Genomic DNA, 25,760 nt, shown 5'->3' with positions numbered 1-25,760 from the left:
TGTGCTATAATTGTTAAAGAAATTAACTCATCTATCTGAAGATCTTTGTTTCCCGAAATACTCATTGGGTGACATTCTGGAGAAACTTTTTTGAATATGTCACCTTCCTCCTGATACTGACAGACACTTTATCTACAAGTTAATATTGTACACATGTAAATTAGTTTTAAGTCAAACTTTCCTGGATGTCCTTCACAGAGAATACTGAACAGGCATCAGACCAAAAAATAGCATTTATCAACCTCCAGTTTACCCCTCTAAATCTTAGACCCTAAGAACTAACAATATTTTGCTTAATACCTTATTATCGCCTACTAATTTAACTCATTAGGAATCATAAATATAATATTTTAATTATTCAAATATTTTTCTAAGAAACATAAGAGAGGGAAATAGGAAAGAATAATAAATACTCATGTCACGATTTGTATTTGCTTTATATTTTCAATAAATGCTTAGTATTACAGATAAAGTTGAATTTTTTGTTCCCATCCCTAGAACCATTACTCATCTCCTTCTTGTAGAGTTGTATTTTGTTTAATTCACATAACATATGTAATACAGAAACTATCACGCTGTATATTATTGAGTTTTCTCCCCACTCACTGATTTTTTAATCTCTCTATCTTCCATATATGGTTTTAGCTCAATCTTTTATCCATAGTGTAGAATTCCACCTCATGAATATATCACATTTTATTAACCCATTCCTCTGATAAGAGGCATTTGAACTGATTCGATTTTTTAAATTTGCATTCTGAAATCTGCTAAAGAGGAATTTCTGTCTGCACTTGTGAAAATGTTCTTTAGGGAATTACTTAGAAAATAAATATTTTGTGTATTTGTGGTTTCACTGCATCCTGCTAAATTATAATGTAAAACATTTTTACCAATTTACACTGTCTCCGGCAGAGCATGAGAATGCCCATTTTCCACTGTCCCAACTGTCAAATTTTGTTGTTGTTATTACTGCCAATCTGATGAGTGAATACGGGTATCTCTGAAAGTCCATTTGTATCTTAATATTTTTAAGCAATTAAACAATAAAACATAAAATATTATCCTGAATCTCATCCATTAATAAAATAATTTGAAGGTATTAGAGAGGACCAAGGCAAAAATATATCCTAGGGAGGATAGAAACTATTTTTTTTCTTTTTTGGCCAAAGAAATTTGTGATACTGCTATTTAAAAAAAATTGTTACACTGCTATTTTCTTTATGAGAAAGAATGTTATTTATTCATATTGTTGGATAAATAAAACACTGGAATGTAAATTTTCTGCTTCAAGTAACCATGGACAAATGGAAGGCCAGATTAACTATAGGCTTTGGTAAGTGTTTAAATTTTACAAATTGTTGTTTATAATTAGGAAATAATTATAGTGGGTAGATCTATTCAAACATGCTCTTTTTGTACAGTAACACTTTAAAAGTAATTAGAATAGCATAAAAATGTCACAAAAACAGCAGAATTGACCAAGAGAAAAAAAGTCAAAAATGAATTTAATTATATGTACAGTTTTAATAGAATAAAATAAGCATTAAAAGCCTTACACAAATTTAAAAGTTTGATTAATAACATAAAAGAGCTGCTAGCTTCTCTGCTTTCATTATATATTATTTTACTTATGTGCCGTATACTCCAACTGTATTGAATTCTTATTTCTGCAAACTTCTCAAGAACTTTAACAGTTCAGTACTATTGTGCATATTGTTCTTACCTGTGTGGCAGAAACTTCTGAGCTTCACCTTCTTCCTTGACACACAGCACTGATTTCCCAAGTTCCCACATAGTTGAATATGTTGTATTGCTGGGTTCCAAAAAATCCAATGTGAGCAAAGGAGACATGCCATTTCTAGGCCTCAACCATAAAATCATTACATGCAAAAGTCTTTCTTGTTTTCCCTTCCAGTTCTGTCTTGAAGGACATCTAAGCATCACACTTTGACAGCCAACATAAATATGTACAGTCAAATGTTCAGACTATAAAAAATGGAGTGGGATATTTATCAGACTTCACGAGTGATTATAGTATTGGGCACCATTTGTTGCCGACTGAATTTCCATTGGCCCTGTCTATTCCCTACTTACTAAATCTTATAAATCTCATGACTGTATTCCTATCTTCAAAGAGGAGAAAGTACCCCACCAACCTGCAATAGTTACAGAAATGAAAAATAAATGTTTCTTTGGTTTGAGCCATTATACAGTTTTCGATCTGTCTTGTTATAGCTAATATTGCCCTAACTAATACAATAGAAAAGCTCACCCATCCTTGTTCTACCTAGAGAATTCAACTTTATCAGAATCTTTTTGGGAGTCTATATTGTCTTTCCAAATCAGGAAGATTTTTTGTCTTCCTCCATTGAATTCTCAAATTCTGTTTATACCTCTTTTAGAGTGCTTTCCATTTTTACATATTTATCTGCCTCAATCACATTTTAAACTTGGGATTACTTTAGAGAAGTAAACTTTTCAATTAACTGTTATATCCATGTTGCCTAGCACAGAGCTTGACTCATAGGAAACACAATTAAATAAAGTGAGTAAATAAATATCAGTATAGATTGAAATGCTTCACACAATATCATACGGTATGATGGATCAGACGATTAAATATCATGTCAGCTTGGGTCCTCCAAGAAGCAGAGCTCAAAGTGTAAAAATTTATTGGGAAAAGTCTCATGTAGGATAAACAGGCAGGGGTTAAGCACAGGCAGGAAGAATCTTTAAATCCCAATGCAGGTCAGATAACTGCAGAAGGAGAGAGGGAAGGACAAAATGGGTAGGAAGAGTCTCATATTCTAATGAAGCTCTGAAAAAGTTTCAGGCAAGCCATGGATGTCCTGAGCAAAGTTTGCCTGATGGGAAATTACAGCCTTGAGAAGAAATGGTACAAAACTAAGCTCCAGCCTGCTGGCTTGGTAATGAACCTGGAGCGGACAGGAACAGCAATGGTGATGTAATGGGATAGCACTGGGGCTGATAATCAGCTATGCACTTGGACATCTGAGTGACACACTTTCATAGCAACAACAAAAATATAAAATATAATCTTTGAACTAGCCAAAAATAAAAAAGACTAGGTAATTTACCTAACTGTACATGAATATTTATTAGACATTATTTATAGCCTACTTTGTTGTTTCTTACTTCCTAAATGCTATTATTTACATAACTCCATACCAGAGGAAGATGCTATCTGAATACATCCATTCATGATAATCCTATTTGTTTCAGAAGTGCATGATTTAAGAAAATCAATGTGACCTAATTCTGGCAAATGACATAGAGGAGTAAGTTGGTGATTTTCTGACAAAGGTTTGTTCTCTTAGAAAAATACATATTAATGAATCAGCTCCTCTCTTCAGAAAGTTACTGCCCCTGGATGTAACACCCAGAACCACCACCAGCTTGAGCCAACATGTTAGGAAGGGAAGAGTCAGGCTTATCACGGAGAAGCAGAGCCAGAGGTCTGACCTTGCACATCTAGTACCCACCTCACTTTTGGAGCTCTGGGCTTTCTGTGTCAAGAAAAATACATGATATTTTTATTAGTTAAGCTGGTTTCCACCACTGCAAGCAACCAAAAAAAATAATGTCATAGGGGCATAATCTAACTTTGATTTTTTTTTAAATGATGTGATATTTAATATAAGGCTTTAGGGAAACTGAATAATTAAAAGTAATTTAAAAGCAGTTTAAACTAGGAGTTTAAACTATTTTTGTGAAAAATAAATTTGGGATAGATATTAAACTTCTTAAAATGGCAAAAATAATTAAAATTACATATATTTTATTATAAGAAAATAATTGCAAAATAATGTAATCTCCTTGTGATGAGAATCTTTTTTTTAAATAATTAGAAAGCAAGTAGGTATACCATTATTAGACAACAAGGATTAATGACTAATTAAAAATATGTTCTTAAACTAAAGTAATTGTTTTTCACATAAAGCCCACTTATATGAACCACATGGAATGCTTCTTTTAAGATACAAATTTCTGGTCTCATTTCAAACTTACTGAATCAAAACTTCCTGAGATGTTATCAGGAATCAACATAATTGTTGTGCACATTTGTTTTGATTTAATTACAATTTTATGTTAACATTTTTCTCAAGGTAATGACTATTAATAGTATTATAAAACTATTCCATACGTATAGAATTTACTGCAAATTAGATTTGATCCTAAGAATCTTTTCATATCTACACTAAGTTTTACTCAGTATAGAACACTCAAGAAATATTTGGACTCAATACAGTACACTTAACAGGTTTTACTCAATACATAACACAGGGCTCTGATCCATAGGCCTCAGGAATAAACATACATAACTTTCAGAGGGAAAATCTAATTTAAGAGGACATATCAATATATCCTAGGAAAAGTAACTAGTAAATTATTAATCTATGATGAAATAATATAATACTAATACAAACTTGAAGCATTTATCTACCACAAGCCATGAAAGTGTTGTAATTTTGATAAACTAGAAAATCAAATGTTTGCTAACTTTTGGATTATCTTAAACCCTAAGACATTGCAGAAAGTACCAACACTTGTACTTAGATTTTTAAAAATCTTGAAATAAGTGTTATTAATTTTTTAACGTGAAATTGGATTGTATCAAGAATTGATCAAGAAATCATATTTCAATCATTTTATACTAATTGAGTTATAATCCTTTTCTGGGTCTGTTAACTGATGGATGAGTTTGTCTTGCTATCACTTCTTATTAATATCTATTGTCAAGTTATCATTTATTCATTTTAAGATGATACTTCAAAGAAACTAGTACAAATGAATAACAGAAATATCCTCATGTTAAATTTCCATGATATCAGAAATTACTTCAGAAAATATAAAATGTTAAAAATAAGCTACTGTTATTACAAACTGAACATTACTGGTATATTTTAATTTCAAAAATCCAGCCAATTCTTCTTTAAAATTTATTTGCACGATTAAAAAGACACAGTAAAATACATTACACTTCTAAATGTCTATTATTTAAAAATATAGGGTAAAGTAACTAGTATATATATATATTAATCTCAAAATCATAAAAGGAAGATGAGGGATGCTAAATTAAGTAGGAGAAGAAGGGTAGAAGGAAGTAGTCACTGCTAGCAATATTTATAATTTTCTTGCTGTATTGGAGGTTCTGTTTTAAACAGTCCGTGTCTAATCTTGATTATAAACTTATGCAGTGGTACTCTTAGTATAATCTTTTTATAGATGAGAGATTGAGGTAATAGTGTGTTAGGTAATTTGCCCATGGTCCTATAGTGGAGGCGAAATACAAAGTCACACAGCCTAGGACCCCAGAGCACACACTTACCTCTGCTATATTATAGCTTCAGTGTGATAGAGTTAAACAGACCTGTATTTAAATAAGAAGTCTACAAATTCCCATTCAATGTGAAAATTATTTAACATGACTTGACTTTATTCTTCAATCTATAAAATTCAAATAATATTAATATTAGTGAAGAAATACACAGATTTCTTCTCCCCTACCCTTTATTCCTTTCACTTGAATTTTTAAGTGAGGACTACAGGAATTTCAAAGACCAGCACAGTGACAATGTACTTCTTCATATTTATTATTCTCATAAGAACGAAGGTAAAGGGTTATATGAAGACTGCCTGACACTGAAGTATAATACTTGTTCAGCACTTTACAGTGGTAGTGTTTTCACAGAGAGTGGGAACAGATAATATTACCTATATTGCCGATAAGAAAAATTAGGCTAAAAAAATTAAATGACTTGCACAAGTTTGCACTGATTACACAGCTATATTTTAATCCTTGCTTTGCCTTGTATAAGCTTTATAACTATAGGCAACTCCATTGCTTCATCTTTCAAATGACCAATTGGTATCAAATACTGCACAAATTTTTGTGAAGAGAAGATTCAGTCATATGAAAATTTTTGAAAGATGAAAAAGTACTAATACAAATAGCCTAATCAACCTACTCTTGTTCATATGACAGTAAGTAGATACTATATTTTAAATGTATATTTCAAAATGTAATAATGACAAATGTTATGTAATAAAACACTGTGTAATAAGTATCAGAATTGCTTCCCATGAAGCCTCAAGTACCACAAATTAAGAAAGCACTAGTGCCATCAAAACAATTATAACTACTGGTCACCTACCACTAGCTGGTTAATATCTTGCTAGACAGAGGGGAATTATGTATTTTAGGAGCTATTAAATTTCAATATTAATTTATTTAAGATTATAATAGTGGCCCCTTTGATACAGACAGGAGGCCGGTAAATCCTAGGCAGAAAAGGGTGGGATTCCTGGAAAAGCCCCATCCTCAAGCCTGGACCCACAGCCCAAAGTGAGAACACACACTCCTGTCTTTCTGCCTGAATGTTGCCTTTTCCAAAACTTCCCAGGCCCATCTTGCCCCCGCCCAATTCCTGTACCCATAAAAACCCTATGCTCCACCAGTGGAGTGGCAGATCAGCAGAGAAGGAAAGAAGAGAAGCAGCAGCCAGACATCTGAAGTAGCAGCTTGACTTCAGAGGAATGGCTTGACAGTGGGACCTCAGAGAATAGTTCAACTGGGGACTGCTGAACTCTAGGGGAAAACCACCCTCCCCCTTAATCCCCGTTTCAGCTCCCCATTCCATGGAGAGCCACTTCCACCACTCAGTAAAATTCTCCACATTCACCATCCTCTAATTTGTTCGTGTGACCTGATTCTTCCTGGATGCCAAATAAGAACTTGGGTACCAAGAGGGCAGGTGCAAAAGGATGTCACCCTGCTCCTCCACTGATCTGTTTAACATTTAAGCTGTCTGTGGATGGCAAAGCTAAAAGAGCACACTATAACACAAACCCTCTGGGGCTCTGGGGATAGTGGGCAACCTCTAGATGCTGTTGCAGGCCTGCATAGAGTTTTGTTTCTGCTGGTTCCCCAGAAGAGCTTGTACTGGCCCTTAACCTGCTCACCTGCATGCTTCACCTTCCATGAGGAGATGAGAGCTATGAGCTGAGTAAACAAGTCACTTTGTGTGTCCCATGAATGAGTCAAGAAACTATCCCACTTCACCTTCTGTGTATTCATATTTGAATGCTGGAGGAAATAGGTTCAGCTTAATCAAATAATCTTAACTCTAACAATGTCCTTGGTTGAAATTAGTATGAATTCCATGTGCTTGTCTTTTTATCTAACCATCTGGTTATATTTTGGAAATATTCCAAAGGCTATTTAGAAAGAAACTTGAATGTTTTTAACTGAAAAGTCTCTTTCAGCATTTTGTTAAAACATGAAATTCTTTGTGTTGACAAGTAGTGAAGAATGATTTGCCTGTCATTTGAAATGGTTCAGCTATAAAGTACTGACATATGAAACTTACAATAGAAATCAGAGTGACCTTACCCTCAAATGATAAAAATGGAACACTTTGTAATAAATTTCTCTTAAGTATTTCCTTAACAATGTACTTCAGTGTTCCAGCTCTATGGCGCTCCTCATAATACACGGGATTAAATCAAGTTAACTATCACGGACTCTTGAAATGGCTTAGTATCACCTTCTTCCAGCTAGGTGAAGGTTAAACAGAGGTGGAGTACTTCACACTAGATGAAATAACACAGAAAAATCATCTCCCCCCATATAGTCATCTTCAAATTCAATCTTCTACCCCATTTCTACTCGATTATCAGTCTTAATTCTTCTTCCTTCTCAACCTCTGAAGCTGCTCCCCCTTTTTGCCTACCATCTGCAATGTTCAGTAGAACAAATCTTCATTAACAAATGTGTGACTACTGCAGTAACAACTGAATGATTTTTGTTCAGCTTCATATTTTTAGTCCATTATGTAGTCTAGTGTTGGTTTACTTTTTAAGCACAGTCTTTTCCCTCTAAATATTTATATGCTTAAAATTTTACAACTCTTTCAAAATACTCATTAATGTACTTATTCAAAAATATTTATTAAACACATCTGTGTACTAGATAATATGTTAAGCAATGAACAGTGAGCAAGCACAGTTTCTTCCCTTATGGATTACATATTCTGAGTGAGATATAGAGAGGAGTTTAGGAGATTGAAAAAGAAGCAAAAAAATTAAAAATTAAAAATTATAACTATGTCTTGAAGGAAAAAGATGGTAAAATGCAGAATAATAAGAAGCTATTCTACTTTACATAGGGTATTTTCAAATTTGTTCTGTGCAAAAAAGACCTTTAAACCGAGATCTGAATAAGAAGAAATGGGCTGAGAATCTACAAATGAAAGTGGTTGGAAAAGATCTTGGAAACCAAAAGGAAAACAATGTCACCTGATCATCTATAAAGGGAAAGTGAAATGAAATGAGGTTGTATATACAGAGAGGGTTAGAAAATGCAGGTCTTTGTAGAACATATACTAGTTTTAGATTATATTCTAGCCATAATTAACATGACAACTGCTTAATGTAGAATTCAAAACATTTAAAATATGGCCACAACCCCACTTTATGCCTTTTTATTCCCTTGCTTTTGAAACTGACCCAATTGCCCCATAAACCGTTCTTTAGGATAAAGAACATAGTAATTGGTCTTTCAAGTCTTAAAGCTTGAAAGTTATATTTGTTTTATCTGAGTTCCTTCCTCAGGAAAGAACCTTCAGACTCTCAAAAAAAAAAAAAAAAAAAAAAAAAGTATCAAAGAACTGAAACTCACCCAGAACACCATATCCAGACAAAGAGACTTTGGACTCCTCTTTCATCATGATTACTTCCTTGCCCCTCCCTAGTTCCTGTTTTCTTACACATTGTTACATTTCTTCCCTGATATATAAACACCTGCTTTTATTCAGTTAGGGAGATGGATTTGAGATTGAACTCCCATCTCTTTGACTGCAGCACCCAATCAGAGCCTTTTTCTTTGGCAATACTTGTCTCCTTGGCAATCCTTGTTGTCTCAGTGATTGACTCTCTGTGCAGCAAGCAGCAAGACCTAGACTGAGCCCCTGATGTTTTGGTAACACTTTCTAGGCAATCTGGTCTGCTTTCTGTTACTCTATAAGACTTTTGATTTTTCTTCACTAAATTTTTGCTGACATACTTTCCTCTACTTACAAGTTTGTTACCTTAACTCTGCCTACCAACAGCTACACCACACTTCAATGCCTGGTGCAAATTTTACGTGCTCTGTGAATCACCTCTAAATAGTCTAGCCAGAGCATCTCTCTCTCTCTCTCACACACACACACACACACACACTCTCTCTCTCTCTCCTCTCTCCCTACCCTCCTCACTTTAAAGCCTTTTAAAACTTTAAAATATTTATACAAATACAAAATAATGAACTGCATTTTCATAGAATTTTAGAATTCATAAACTGATTCATATATATGCTCTAACTATGCCATCTATTAGTCGGGTTTTAGAGGTAAAAAACCAAAGGGCACATGAGTTAAGGGGATTGCCTTAGTGTAATCAGCTATACAGTAGTGAGGTTCTAATTCAATTCCAGATACTTTAATGGTGAAAATCTTGTTTTTAATAGCTGCAGTGTGTGCACAACACTTCTGCTTTTCGTTTTAATTATCTATATGCCTAACTTTTGTTCTGTTTAGACAGACCCTTCATATGTGAAACAAAATCTTATTTGTTGCTTGTTTTTTTTTCTTTCCCTCAATGTTTAGCAAAGTATCTGTCATGTATTGGGCACTCAAATATTTGCTTAACTTAATAGGATAATTACTCATGAATGTAACAGTCCCAAACTGTATCAAAGAGAAACATCTTTATTCCTTTCACAACATCAATGATACATGCAGAAATCACTTATCTTCTCCCTAATCAGATCCATTACTTACCCATTTTTCCCGGTAAGAATATCATTTATAAACGGGAGCTAAACATTGAGTACATATGGACACAATGAAGGGAATAACAGACACAGAGGCCTTCTTGAGAGCAGGGAATGAGAGGAGGGTGAGAATTGAAAAACTATCAGGTATTATGCTTATTACCTCAGTGATGAAATAATTTGAACACACCAAACTCAAACACATGTAATTCATCTATATAGCAACCTAGCACATGTACCCCTGAACGAAGATAAAAGTTAAAAAAAGAATGTCATTAGTATCTTTAAGCTTTTGAGCTACATTGTTTACTCTTTACTTATACGGCCTGTTTCTTCCTAAGGAAAATGCATTAAATAATTATGAACTCAGTCAGCTGCTCAACCACATTTAGAAATATGCCTGCACCTAAATATATTGTTAATTCATTTGCTTATGTCTCAGAAGTTCTTTCTGTCTTGTCCAAAGACAGCTACTCCACAGTGCACTGGATGTCACCATAGCCTCTCATTTGTCCCATGACCTTGTTTCATCAATTTTACCAACTATCACAAGTATATCCAGCCCCCATATCTCTACTTTCTCCTGTTCTACTTAAGTTAATGTCCAATATAACCACATACTAAAATAACTTTCTCCAAACTGCCTTTTGTTATACTAAAATTGAATTATTTGACTAACATTACTCATACTATCCTATTTTTCTTCTTGTGGTAGACTCCTTTAAATTATCACTTTATTGCTTTAATATTTTTTCTTAATGACTTAGGATAGTGCCTAAAAATATAGTTAGCCATGGTGTCAGCTCGCTGCTGACTATTCCAGTTCAACAGAGCCAAGGTTAAAGGAAACAAAATAATCTTAGTAAAGTCAGGCATGATCAACACTAATAAAGTTAACTGGAAAAAAAAAATGACAGAATCAAAATGCAGTCAGCCCAGATTTCTGGAGGTCCTAGGTCTATGAAAGTGATGGATAGCCTCACAGATCAGAAAAGACATATAAAATCCTTCATGTGTATCACCAGTGATCCATGAACCTGAAGTGTTACATGTTGTAAACCAAATTGATATTTAAAATTTTACTGTTTTAGGAAATTTATCATATATTGCTTAAATTAGGAAATTAACTTAACAAAATGTTTCTTTGTGATTTACCCAAATAAGAAAAAAGGTACATATTTTTGAGACATGAGTACATGGATACATAAATTTAATCAGCTCTATACTATTTCTGACATAATTTTCAGATTAGTTTAATCTATAGGTCTTAACAAAGGTGACCATTCTATAATTTCTGTCCCATGGTATTCTGGATATCTTTCTTTTCTCTATTCAAATTACCTTGTTTAGATATAAAAATCATGTCCATATGCAACATTGGAAAATACACAATATGTTAAAGACAAAAAAATTCATAAAGGCAAACAGTGATGAATAACATCACGCTAAAATAATATCATTACCATAGGGCTCTGAATCACTTTTCTTGTTTTAAGCATCTTTCTATAAACACTGAAGCTATCCCATTACAAATTTTGCATTTCTTTAACTTAAACATTTTACATGATAATACAAATTCTTCATAAGCATAATTTTCAATAACACATTTACCTAAATTCTCTAATATGTTCCATAACAATTACTGCATCAATACTCATTTAAAATGTGTCTGATGTGGCTTTTAAAATAATAAATGCTACACTATAAAATACAAAGTTTTATTTTACATTTAATATCATTTTCTTACTATTGATTCCTAGACATAGGAATATGAAGTCCAAGTAAAATATGTTTGGCCATTTTAACTTTTGATGAATTGCTTTTCATTTGAGAAACTCATCATGGGTATATCAAAAAGCTTAGATCTTTGTCATAACTGAATATTACTATTAACAAACTGTTTTTACTTTTTGAATACAGTCACGCACCACATGACATTTTGGTCAAAGACAGATTGCATATACAATGGTCTGCATATACAGCATTGGTTCCCTAAGATTATAATGGGCTGAAAATGTCCTATGACCTCGTGAGATTTTAGCCATTGAAAGGCCATAGTGCAATGGATTACTGATGTGTTTGTGGTGAAGCTGCTGTAAACATCCTACTGTTCTAACTTTTTATTGTTATCTTATACTCCTCCTACATATATATATATATATTTTTATTTATTTATAAATATATAACATAAATAAATATATATAATACAAATTATATATAATACATATAATATATATAAACATAACGATATATAGGCAGGTCCTTCAGGAGGCATCCAGAAGAAGGCATTGTTAGGCATTGTTACCATAGGTGATGACAGCTCTATGTGTGTTTTTGGTTCCTGAGGACCCTCCAATGGGAGAAGATGTGGAGGTGAAAAATAGAGATATTGTTGATTCTCACCCTGTGTCGTTTTAGGCTTAAGAATATCTTTGTGTCTTAATTTTAACAAAAAAGGAAAAAATAGAAAAAAAGCTTATAGAATAGTGCTATAAAAAGAAAATGTTTTGATACAGCTGTACAGTGTGTTTGTGTTTTAAGCTAAGTGACAAAAGAGTCAAAAATTTAAAAAATAAATTACAAAGTAAAAGAAGGTTACAGCAATTTCAAGTTAATTTGTTATTAAAGAGAAAAATTTTTCATGATAAATTAATTATAGCCTAACTGTAGGCTGCAGTAGGCTAAGTGTAGTGGATAAAGTGTAGAATGGTGTCCAGTAATGTCAGGCATCCATTCACATTCATTCATTCACCATTTACTCTTTGGCTCACCCAGTGTAACTTCCATTCCTGCAAGCTCCATTCATAAGTATTCTAAACATGTGTATCACTTTATATTTGATACAAAATATTTTTACTGTATTTTTTCTATGTTTAAATACACAAATACTCACCATTGTGTTAGAACTGCCTTCAATATCAGTATAGTAAGCTGCTATACAGGTTTGCAGCCCAGGTTTGTAGTTGGCTACATGATCTAGGTTTGCATAGTACATTCTATGAAGATCACGCAATGACAAAATCACCTAATAACACATTTCTCAGAACATACCTCCATGGTTAAACATTGCATAACTGTATATTGAAAATACCACTTAATCACTTATTGATTCTGTATTTATTGATTACTAAAATGATTAGGAAATTGATAATTTCCTTAATCATGCAATTTCATGTTTCATTAATTTTGTTACCATTTGAGGACCACTCTTCAGGAGTCCTGGTCTCTAGAATGACTAAAATAGTTTTGTTCACCAATAACACAACCTTTGACATATCACAATGCCTTATAAATAGTACATATTTATCAACAAATATATTGATTTAAGTGTGAATTGATTAATAAATGCATGGATGAATGAATAAATGTAAATATCAGCCTGGCTGGCAAAAAATCAGAATTTTCATACACAGTTCCACAAATGGCTGGCATGAAAACATTTAAAGTTAATATCACAGGTTAATTTTTTTCAGGACATTTTCTTTTTAAATTCTTTTCAATTGACAAAAATTATGTATCTTTATCATGCACACATGTTATTTTGAAATATGTATACATTACAGAATGGCTATAGAATGGCCAAATCAAGCTAATTAACATGCATTACTTCACATACTTTTCATTTTTGTGTGTTATGGGAACACTGAGAGTCTACTTTCTAAGCAGTTTTCAAGAATATAATACATCTATGTGTACAATAAATCTTTTGAACTTATTCCTCCTGCAATGTATTGTCCTTTGACTAACAGTTTCTCAGACCTTCAGTTCCTCCAGCCCTTAGTAACTACCATTCTCTTTTCTATTAACAAGTTTAACTTTTTTAGATTCCACCTAACAGTGAGATCTTGTGGTATTTGCCTTTCTGTGCCTGGCTTATTTCATTTACATAATGTCATCCAGGTTCATTCATTTTGTCACAAATAACAGAATATAATTATTTTAAAAGGTTGAATAGTATTCCAATGAGTATTCATACTACATTTAAAAAATCTATTCTATTGATTGACATTTAGGTTGACTCTACATGTTGGCTATCATGAATTACTGCTGCAATTAACATGGGCATGCAGATTCCTCTTTGACATACTGATTTAATTTGCTTTGAATACACACCCAGTGGTAGGATTGGTGGAACATATGGTAGTTCCATTTTTAATTTTATGAGGAACCACTGTATTATTTTCCATACTGGCTATACTGATTTACATCACCACCAGCAGTGTGCAGGTGCTGTGTATTTTCCACACCCTCTCCAAAACCTGTAATTTCTTGTATTTTTGATAATAGCCATCCTTGCCATTATGAGGTGATATCTCAGTGTGGTTTTAATTTGTATTTTCCCGATGATTAGTAATGTTGAACATTTTTTCACATACCCGTTGACCATTTGGATGTCTTCTTTTGAGAAATGTCTATTCAGATCTTTTGCCCTATTTAAAATAAGGTTTTCTTACTAACATAAATTGAGTTGAGTAATTTGAAGTTCTTACACATTTTACATATTAACTTTTTATCAGATGTATGGCTTGCGAATATTTTTCCCATTCTGTAGATTGCCTCTTTACTCTGTCATTTTCTTGAGTGTGCAAACGCTTTTTGGTTTGTTGTAATCCTACTTGTTTATTTTTGTTTTACTTGCCCATGCTTTTTGTTTCATATCTAAAATATTCATGCCCAGAACAATGTCATGGAGCTTTTGTCCTATCTTGTATTCCAGTAGTTTTACAGTTTCAGGTAATAGGTTTAAGACTTTAGTAGTCCCTTTTGCATTGATTTGTAAGACAAGGGTCCAATTTCATTCTTTTGCACATGAATATCAAATTATTCCAACACAATTTATTGAAGAGATTTCCCTTTCCTCATTGTATGTTCTTTGTACCTTTATTGAAAATCAATTAACTGCAAATATGTAGATTTATTTCTGGGCTTTATATTCTATTAATCCCTGTCTCTGCTTTTATGCCTGTACCATGGTGTTTTGATTACTATTTTGTAACATACTTTGAAGCCGGGTATTATGATGCCTCCAGCCTTCTTCTTTTTGACTAAGAGTGCTTTGGCTATTTGGAGTCTTTTCTGGCTCCATAAAAATTATAGGATTTTTTTTTTCTATTTCTGTGAAAAATGTCATTGGAATTTTGATATGTTACTAACATATGTGATTTGATATGTTACTAACTAGCATACTTTTCTTTCAGTTTGAAGAAGTACCTTCAGCATTTCTTTTTTTTATGTACCATATTTTATTTTTATTAAACCTTTTATTTTAGTTTAGTTTTGAAGACAGAGTCACACTCTGTTGCTCAAACTGGAGTGCAGTGTTATGATCTCAGTTCATTGCAACCTCAACCTCCTAGGCTCAAGCAATCCTCTTCTACTTCAGCCCCCAGGTAGCTGGTACTACAGGCACACACCAGCAGGCCTAGATAATTTTTTTATATGTGTGTGTATTTATTTTTTAATTGTACTTTGGACTCTGGGGTACATGTGCACATCCTGGATCCTGCAGGATTGTTGCATAGGTACATACATGCCATGGTGGTTTGCTGTCTCCATCCCCTGCCCAATCCCATCTCCTACATTAGGCATTTCTCTTGGTGTTATCCCTCCCCATCCTCCCTTCCCCCTGCTGTCCCTCTCCTCCCAACCACCCCCCTCCCCACACGTAGCCCAGTGAGTGTTGTTCTCTTACCTGTGCCCAAGTGTTCTCATTGTTTATCACCTGCCTGTGAGTGAAAACATGCGATGTTTGGTTTTCTGTTCTTGTGTCAGCTTGTTGAAAATGATGACTGGACAAAGAAAATGTGGCACATATACACCATGGAATACTATGCAGCCATAGAAAATGACAAGTTTGTGTCCTTCGTAGAGACATGGATGAATCTAGGAACCATCCTTCAGCATTTCTTCTAGGACAGGTCTGCTGGTGATTAACTCCCTCAACTTTTCTTTGTTTGGAAAAGTCTTTACCTCTCTCCCTTTCCTGAAGGACCACTTCTCCAGTTGCAGTACTCTTGGTTGGCATATATTTTGGGTTTTTTTGTTTTTTGGGGTTTTTTTTTTTAGTACTTTAAATGTATCATCTCAGTCTCTACTTAGAAATCCACTGTTAGCTTTATTGGTATTTTTATATGTTATGTGTTTCTGGTTTTATGCTTGCTTTTAGGACAATCCTTTTGTCTTTTGTTTTTTTATAGTTTTCTTATAACATGGATTAGGCTAGTCTTGTTTGGATTACACCTGACTGGAGACATTGGCCATCCCATACTCATATATCTTTTCCCAGATTTAGAAAGTTTCTGCCATTATTTCTTTAAATAAGCTTTCTACCTTTTTGTCTTTCTCATTTCTTTTATGAACATCTATGAACTGAGCATTTGCTCTTCTGATGCTGTAAATCCTGCAAACTTTCTTACTACCTTTCCATTCTTTTTTTCTCTTTTGATTGTATATTTTCAAATAACCTATCTTCAAGTTTACAGTCCTTGTTGTCTTTAATTCTGCTATTAATACTATCTATTTTATTTAATTTTTCATTTCATTTTTCATCTTCAGAATTTCATTTTAATGTTTTAAATGTCAGCCTCTCTGTTACATTTCTCATATTGGTTACTTCTTTTTTTTTTTCTTATTTTATTGAATTGCTTCTCTATGTTTGCTTAAAGTTTGCTGATCTTTCTTAGAATAATTATTTTGAATTATTTATCAAACATTTAGTATATCTCCATTTCTTTGAGTTAAACTACTAGAAGATTATTTCATTTTTTTGGTGGTTTTATGTCCTCTTAGTTTTTCTGGTTACCTTCCATTGATGTCTGTGCCTTTGAAGAAGTAGGGACTTGCTCCAGTCTTCACAAACTGGCTTCTTCTGGAACACCTTTCACCAATTAGCCTGTCTAGAGATTCTGGGCAGGCCATCTGGCACCATCCAAGGGAATGCTTGCTGCTGATATCCTTGAGTAGGCCCTGAGTCAGCAGGTGAAGAGACACAGAGCCTGTCTCTGTGGTGGCCAGCTTCAAGCCTGGTTCGCAGAGGCTGGCCTGGCTCTGGGGTGAGCCTTGGGCATGAGTCTTCAGGACTGGATAGGTACTAAGATGAGCCTAGTGCCTGGATGCACTGTAATGAGCCTGAATCCTGAGTCCATGGGGGCTGGCCTGCTGTTATAGTAGATCTAGATCCTGGGTCCATGGGAGCAGGTCTCAGTCCTGGTTCCCAGTGGCTGGCCTGGAATCTGGGTGTATAGTAGTCTTGGCACCTCAATCCAAGGGTTAGACATGCATTCAGGTTTCCTGGGGTGGACCTGGTCCTGGGTCTGCTGAAGCAGTCCTAGACCCTGGGTCACTAAGGAGGACATAATCACACCTACTTTATCCACTTAAACACATAGGAATCCTGATATTACTAAATATCTCAACTAAAATCCTGATATTATTAAATATCTCAACCAAAATCCTGATATTACTAAATATCTCAACCAAAACCCTGATATTACTAAATATCTCAACCAAAATCCTGATATTACTAAATATCTCAACTCCAAGAATGTGGCTCAGAGCTCCTATCCATCATTAATATATTTACTAGATACCAAGAAGTAAATAGATCACATGTATCAATACGACAAAGAGATAAAAATTCATAAGATTATAACAGAGGCAGATTACTTGATGGCCCAGTTAATAAATTATTTGAAATAGGGTTGCTATACAGTTCTCTCTCCATAATTTCTTTAGACCTGCTGCAGTGAAACCTTTGTTATTTTAGCCTTTCTCACCTTTCAATAATAAATAATAGCGCTCACTACATTTGGGCTGGATTCAGAATAAGACATAAGGGACTTTAATTCCTGGCTACAGTGTCAGTGTCAAGTCAAACTCATGGCTGTCACTGGGAAGTCACACTAGAACATAACTTCTGTTTCTGAAAAAATATACTGTCCCTTGTCTTTCCTTGACCAAAGGTAGAGTGAATTAGAAAATATAAGGATAGAATAATTTCGAGAGTAAAGACTTTGCTTGTTTCTGTTAGCAATGGTGGACCCAAGTTGATGTAGCCTAGAAAACTATTATACAGGGACATATGTACGAAACCTCTCCTATATAACCTGGATCATGTGTAATGTCATATATACCTTGCTTTTGTCAGATTGTCTAGGGAGAAGACGCTAAGGCAAAAGTAAACTTGAAAACAATTTATTAGAGTAAATATCTGTGAAAGAAGGAGGAGGGGAGGCCTTGGAACCTGATAAAGCCATCAGAATACACTGTGGGTATGAGTCTATAGGAAGGAAAAAAGGAAGGAAGAGAAGGGTGAACACATCTGAGACTGCAGGTGCAGTTATAAAGAAAGTTCAACAATGTCCTCCGAGAGTCCTAGAATCCAAGTTTCCCATTAAAGTAGTTCAGTGTCTCATAGGAACAGACCTACTTTTAGTACCCCTGATGTTCTCAAATGTTGTCTGGGAGTAGCAAATGGAAAGCACTGCCTTGGCATGAATGTGGAGATAAATTTCAAACAGTAGCTGGGGACTTGGGTCAATTATTGTGCCTGCAGGGAGTGATCTAAAAGGCATTCTCATGGCTGCCACATATTTTACAGTGTGGTCTTTGTTTGATGACTATTTGTCTTCTACAGAATAGTGATGAACAATGACAAAGCATAAACTCTTTTCTTAACCTAAAACCCCAAAGTACTATAACTATCAACCAGTTTCTAATTGAGACTAGTAAGCTTATAGCAACAATATATTCCAAGTTACTTTACAGTTTAGGCACTAGAGAAAACATCTGTTGTATATTAATAAATCATGTAAACCCCAAGTATTCCCAAATATTCCCGAATATTTTCCAAAATATTCTTCAACACAGATTATATAACAATATAATTTCTTACCATTTTCTACAACAGAAAATTTTGCTTCTTCTCACTGTTACATAGTTTAAATCGTTTTTCTATCAAGTCTGACATCCTGAAGCTATTGCAAAACCACACAATCAGTTATTTATGTATCCATTTGTTATAATGAGTTTTATTATTTTTAAAGTCACCTAAATGACTGAATTTGATGACAGATCCAGATGCTGTATACACAGGCAAAACTATTTTACACCTATAATGAGCACATTTTACAAGAAAAATATCACACATTTTAGTGTCCCTGAAGCATACTTAAGACCTAGTTATTGGTTACTTCAGCAAAGGTCAGTGCTATATTTTCAGCCAATTTATAGTTTGCTTGTTACGAGTCTGGGGTACTTGTTACAGGCTGATGCAAACCAGAAATGTGTTTATAAGTTTATTATAAAGAAGGACAACATATAAAAATAGCATATATTCCATGTCTTATCTTGTTCTGAATAAATTTAGTGATCATATAACATGTAATACTCAAGAGGTCCTGTTTGTTTGCTGCTAAAAGTAATTGGCTTTCAATTGTGATGATATACAACGGGCATAGTTACAGAGTGTAATGGAATTTGGTAAACACCTCATTATGTCTCTGCTTTGTTCTAAAAATGTCAAACAAATATAATTTTGTTCACAATGTATAAAACACAGAGCACGTGTAGCAATAGCTAAAGGCTAAAATTTTTGATTTAGCCTTAGTTAAAAATAAAATAACTATGAGCATAATATTGTATACGGAGCATTACTTGAATCAAGTACTGTGATGTTTTCCTTCTGCCCTCCCTTGTTTCTTTGCTTTCTTCCTTCCTTCCCTCCCTCTTTGTTTTCTTCCTTCCTTCCCCCCGTCTTTGCTTTCTAATTATTCATTCAACCAATTATTTTAGTTAGTAATGTTGAGAAGTAAAGCTGTATTGTGACATCAAATCCTTTGCTACTCATTAAGTTTCTCAATCAGATAAATAGGAAAAGTTTGCAAAATACTTATAATTCTGTGTAAACGTCGGAATGTAATGGACAAAGATGACTTCAGTAGGCTAGCCCATTTCGAAATTTTAATTTCATATGCTGTTTGTGTCCATCATAATTGCCATTCTTCCCTTTATGTTTACAATGAGTAAGACATTCAATATTGCTGCAATGCTTGATTTAATTTCCCAGGAATACAACATTCAACTTGGAGGTTTATGGTAACTACAAAAATTGTGTATCATGGTTGCTTTAACAAGGGTTTTTGTTCAGTGAAACTACCATAAAATTCATCTCAATTGGGCAATGAATTGGCTCCCTTAAGCTGTAAGTGAACTTACCAGCTTTATGTTGATTATTGTACCACTCTGCAAATAAAGTCAACAATTTTGTACTAACTAACTCTAGTCTGGTAGCTTAGCTTTATTTAGCCTTTATCCCCTTTGAAATATGGATTGCCTCTGGCAATATGGATTGCGTGTCCAATTATGTCAAACATAATTAGAAGTTCAAAAGAAAAGGGCAAAAGAGCCCTTAATTAAACTTAACCAAACTAGTCAAGGTAAGACAAGTGATGTGTAAATACCTTTATATCTGCATGAAAATGATTGGTTGCTACTGCATCTTCGAAATTAATGCCATTTTAAACAGTTTCTGTACCTGGAATAGCTTTTTTCTCTACATTTTTCTATATATGCAGATCCTATCCATCCTGTTCAAACTTTTCACAAACCTTCTGCTGAGTCGCAGAGCTGGAAATAATCACTGCTTTATGTAATCAAGTCTTTCATGGTTATTTCTAATATTCTTAAAAACATATTGGAATCAATTTTGAAATATTACAATATTCTAAAGGCTCATTTTATGAAGAGCATTTAATTTTTAATGCCTTATTTATTTTTATCAAAGCATATGAAGGGAATGTAAATACATATTTTACAACAACCACTATATATCTATATTGCCTTTCATCTCCTATTTACATATTCTCTGAAACTTATCTATTAGCATCACTTTCTACTCCTGAAACATGTCTCCTTCCATCCTTAAGCCGCCATCCTATATCATATGGCTGTTTTCTCATTGTCTCCCTTCCCTTCTTTATTTTAATTATACCAATGATTTGACCTTCATTATTTGAGTATACATTCTTCCCCATTATTAACACTTTGAAAGCAAAGATTGTTTTACTCACACATGTATTTTGAAGTACCAATCACAGCCCCTGACACCGAGTTCTCAGTGTCTTCCTATGAATTTCATTATATAGATTACTTTCCTATTAACAATAATGTATATCCTACATTAGCATCCATACCCACTGAAAACTCCTTTGTGACTCAGCTTTCTTAGTGTTTCTGATCCATTGAAATATCTTATCAAATAGATACAGTAATACCAAAGTTTTCTACTTCAGTTACAGCTTATATCGTCCATACAAAGAACTTGAAAGAGATAACTTGCCCAAAAGCATAAATTAGAAGTGAAAATTCCCTATATATAGCATGTCTTTTGCTTCATTTTTCCTTCACTGCTTTCCTCCTGCCTCAGAGAATAAGAAGTGAAAAACTGAGAAACTGATATTTAAGTAGAAAACAATTCATTTTACTATCACTTCTCCAAAATCCTGAGATGTTATATCCTAGAAGACATAGTTGTCACAAATAAACTTTAGAGATGGTTGTTTCTGTCATTAGAACAATTTAACAGTACATGCTATGAATTATTGCCTTTATGAACTGAATTGAGCCAAATCAAAAAAAATTTCTTCGGACCCAAACAATATGTAGACTCATTAGAGAAGAGATGCTCCAAGTATATATTAAAACCCAAGGTTTAAATTGAAAGTATTTCCAGCTGAAAATTAGAGTTTCTGATTATAGTCTCTTAGAAGAACTGAATTCTAGGCTAAGAACAAATCCTACTACTTCTCTGTAGGCAGAACAACAAACCTGAATATATTTCACCTTGGCTCAAGAATCTGTTAAAAAAAAAAAGTGAGAGAAAAAAGGAAAGACAAGATTGTCTAGAAAAGACTGAGTATTACTTGTGACGTAGTAATTATTTGCTAACTATGTAATTAACATGATTGTCAGTTGTGATAATTGTCCACCACTGTTCTCTCTGGGTTCCTTTCCTGTCAAGGTTTTAGTGGGCATTTGAGCACCTAGTTTACATATCATTTCCCAGTTGTCTTTTGCTGATAAACATGGGTTCCTGACTGAGGTTTGGACCAAGCTTGGTATGTAATCTGAAGCTTGGTATATATTTGACTTTTGGAACATTTGCTTATAAGGACATATTTTTAAAAAACATTTTTTAAAAGCAACCCAATAACAACTTGGACTAAAATCTCAGAAAATAATTTAATTTAAATAAAATACGAAAAAACAGCTCTCACATTATTAGAGTTTGACAATATAAGATTTTAAATAGAAAGCATTAAATTGGGGCTGGGTGCAGCAGCTCATGCCTGCAAACCCAGCATTTTGGGAGGCCAAGGCAGGTAGATCACTTGAGGCCAAGATTTCCAGACTAATTTGGCCAACATGGTGAAACTCCATCTCTATTAAAAATACAAAATCCAACTGGAATTGCATTTGGTGGCATGCACCTGTAACCCCAGCTACTTGGGATGCTGAGGCATGATAATGGCTTGAACCCAGGAGGTGGAGGTTGCAGTGAGCTGAGTGTGCCACTGAACTCCAGCCTGGGCAACAGAGCAAGACTATGTCTTACAGGCAACTAAAGCTAAAATGGACAAATGGGATCACATCAAGTTAAAAAGTTTCAGCACAGCAAAGGATACATTCAACAAATTGAAGAGACAAGCCACAGAATGGGAGAAAATATTTGCAAAATACCCATCTTACAGGGATAACCAAAATATATAAAGAGCACAAACAACTCCCCAGGAATAAATCTAATGATCCAATCAAGAAATGGGCAAAAGATTTAAACAGATATTTCTCAAAAGAAGACATACAAATGGCAAACAGACATAGGAATAGGTGCTCAACATTACTGATCACCAGGGAAATGCTAATCAAAACTATAATGAGACATCATCTCACCCCAGTTAAAATGGCATATATTTCAAAGACAGAGAATAACAAATGCTGGTGAGGATGTGAAGAAAAGGGATTCCTTGTGCACTGTTGGTTGGAATGTAACTTAGTGAAACTGCTATTAAGAAAACTTTCTAAGTTCCTCAGAAAACTAAATGTTGAGCTAACATATCATCCAGCAATCCCATTAGTGAGTATCTACCTAAAGGAATAGAAATCAGTATATCAAAGAGATATCTGCATTCCTATGTTTGTTGCAGTACTATCTATAGTAGCTAACATTGGGAAGCAACTTAAGGGTTCAACAGATGAATAGATAAAGAAAATGTGGTATACATGCACAACAAAGTACTATTTAGCCAGAAACAAATGAAATCCAATCATTTGCAACAACATGGATGAAACTGGAGATGATAATTATGTTAAGTAAAATAAGGCAGGCACAGAAACACAAATATCATATAATCTCATTTATTTGTGGGATCTAAAACTCAAAAAAGTTGAACTTATGGACAGAGAGTAGAAGAATGGTTGCCAGAGACTAGAAAGGGCAATGGGAGGTTTGCAGGGAGGTGGGATGATTAACAGGTACAAAAAATTAGAAAGAATGAATAAGACCTATTATTTGATAGCACGACAGGGTGACTACAGTCAATAACTTCAGTGTATATTTTAATATGCCTTAAAGAGTGTAACTGAATTGTTTATAATGCACAGCATAAATGCTTGAGGAGATATCCCATTTTCCATGATGTGCTTATTTCATGTTGTATGCCTGTATCAAAATATGTACTTCATAAATATACACACCTACTATGTACCCACAAAAATTAAAATTAAAAATATGTAAATAAAATAATAAGTATTTTGAAAAAAGACAAGCAATAACAAGTATTAGTGAGGACATGGAGTATATTAGTCCATTCTCATGCTGTTAATAAATTAATGAGGACATGGAGTGTATTAGTCCATTCTCATGCTGTTAATTAATTATAATCACACATGAGACTAGATATATAAAGGAAAGAGATTTAATTTACTCGCAGTTCAGCATGGCTGAGGAGGCCTCAGGTAACTTACAATCATGACAGAAAGAGAATCAAGCATATCCTTATTCACAGGGCAGCAGGAAGGAGAAGTGCCAAGCAAAAGGGGGAAAGCCCCTCAGAAAACCATCAGATCTCTTGAAAACTAACTCACCATCACAATAACAGAACGGGGAAAACCACTCCCATGATTCTATTTTCTCCACCTGGTCCCTCCCACAACACATGGTGATTATGGAAGCTTCAATTCAAGATGGGATTTGGGTGGGGACACAGCCAAACCATATCATGGAGTTAAGGAAACCTTTGTATACTTTTGTTGGGATTATGAATTAGTACAGTCATTATAGAAAAGAGTATAGAATTTCCTCACATAATTAAAAATACAATTACCACTTAATGCAGCAGTTTCACCTCTGGGTATACAGTTAACTCTTAAACAACATAGGTTTCAACTGCAAAGATACACTTAGGCATAAGTATTTTTCAACTTCTGCCACCCTTGAGACAATAAGACCAACCTTTCAACTTTCTCCTCCTCCTCAGCCAACTTAACATGATGAGGATGAAGACCTTTATAATGATCCACTTCCACTTAATGAATAGTACATACATGTTCTCTGCCTTATGATTTTCTTAATAACATTTTGTTTCTCCAGCTTACTTTATTGTAAGAATAACTGTACATAATACAATACATGAAATATGTGTTAATCAACTGTTTATTATTTCATTAAGGTTTCCAGTCAATAGTACACTATTAGTAGTGAAGTTTTGGAGAGTCAAAAGTTATACATGGATTTTCAATTGCATGAGGAGTCAGTGCTTCTAAATCACATCTTGTTCAAGGGTCAACTGTATATTCTAAGGAAATTAAATCCATGTATCAAAAGCATATCTGCACATCAGAGTTCATTGCAGCATAATTTACAGTAACCAAGATGTGTCCATCAATGGATTGGATTTTTAAAATGTGGTATATGTGCTCAGTGGAATGCTATTGGGGGTCAGTAAAGAAAAAAATCCTGTCATTTGCAACGTGAATAAACCTAGATGACACTATATAAAGGGAAGTAAGCCTGAAACATAAAGACAAATACCATATGATCTTACTTATATGTGGAATCTAAAAAGTTGAACTCAGTGACAGTAAAATGATAATTTCCCAGTACTGGGGCAGTAGCTGTATAATAAGAAAGCAAAAATTTACATGAGGCTGAGTTAACACCTTTTGCATATGCACTTGCAACTAAAAAAAAAAACTGAAAATATATTTTTTTATTTTTCTTTACCAAAGAAATATGTTTATTAAAACAAGTAACTTATATACTGTCTTTTTTGTATATCTGTGATTTTGTAATTTTTATAAGGATAAAGCCAATTCACACAAAAACTAAATAAAAATTTCCCTAGAAAATACATGATTTACCTTTCATTATTAAAAATAATTTTTAAAATTACATCCCTCAAAAGTAAGGATCAAATATAATTTTGATCCTTACTTTTGAGGGATGTAATTTTAAAAATATAATTTTGATCCTTACTTTTGAGGGATGCAATTTTAAAAATTATTATAATGATCAAAAAATTATTGTAAGGATCAAAATAATTTTCCACTGCTAGTGTTATTAACACTCATATGCCATTTGGAGATGGTCCATTTTACAAATTTTTCAACTCAAATGTATGCTATTTGACAAAATATATCAAAACCATAAACATGTACACAACTGTAGACCTGGTTATTTTACCATTAGGAAATATGAGATGTTTACCTATAAGCTCATGGATGTGTCAATTCTGTATATAAAAGTGAAAAATTGTAAATACATCTATATCAAATATAGATTTGTATAGATATATTTATGATCAATTATTCATTCCTATTGTTAAATGTTTAAGTTACTTTACTTAGAGATAATCATCCCATATTTCCT

This window comes from Cebus imitator, unplaced genomic scaffold, assembly GCF_001604975.1.
Source record: "Cebus imitator isolate Cc_AM_T3 unplaced genomic scaffold, Cebus_imitator-1.0 Scaffold51, whole genome shotgun sequence".
Taxonomy (NCBI): domain Eukaryota; kingdom Metazoa; phylum Chordata; class Mammalia; order Primates; family Cebidae; genus Cebus; species Cebus imitator.
Note: the sequence above shows the minus strand (reverse complement) of the source record.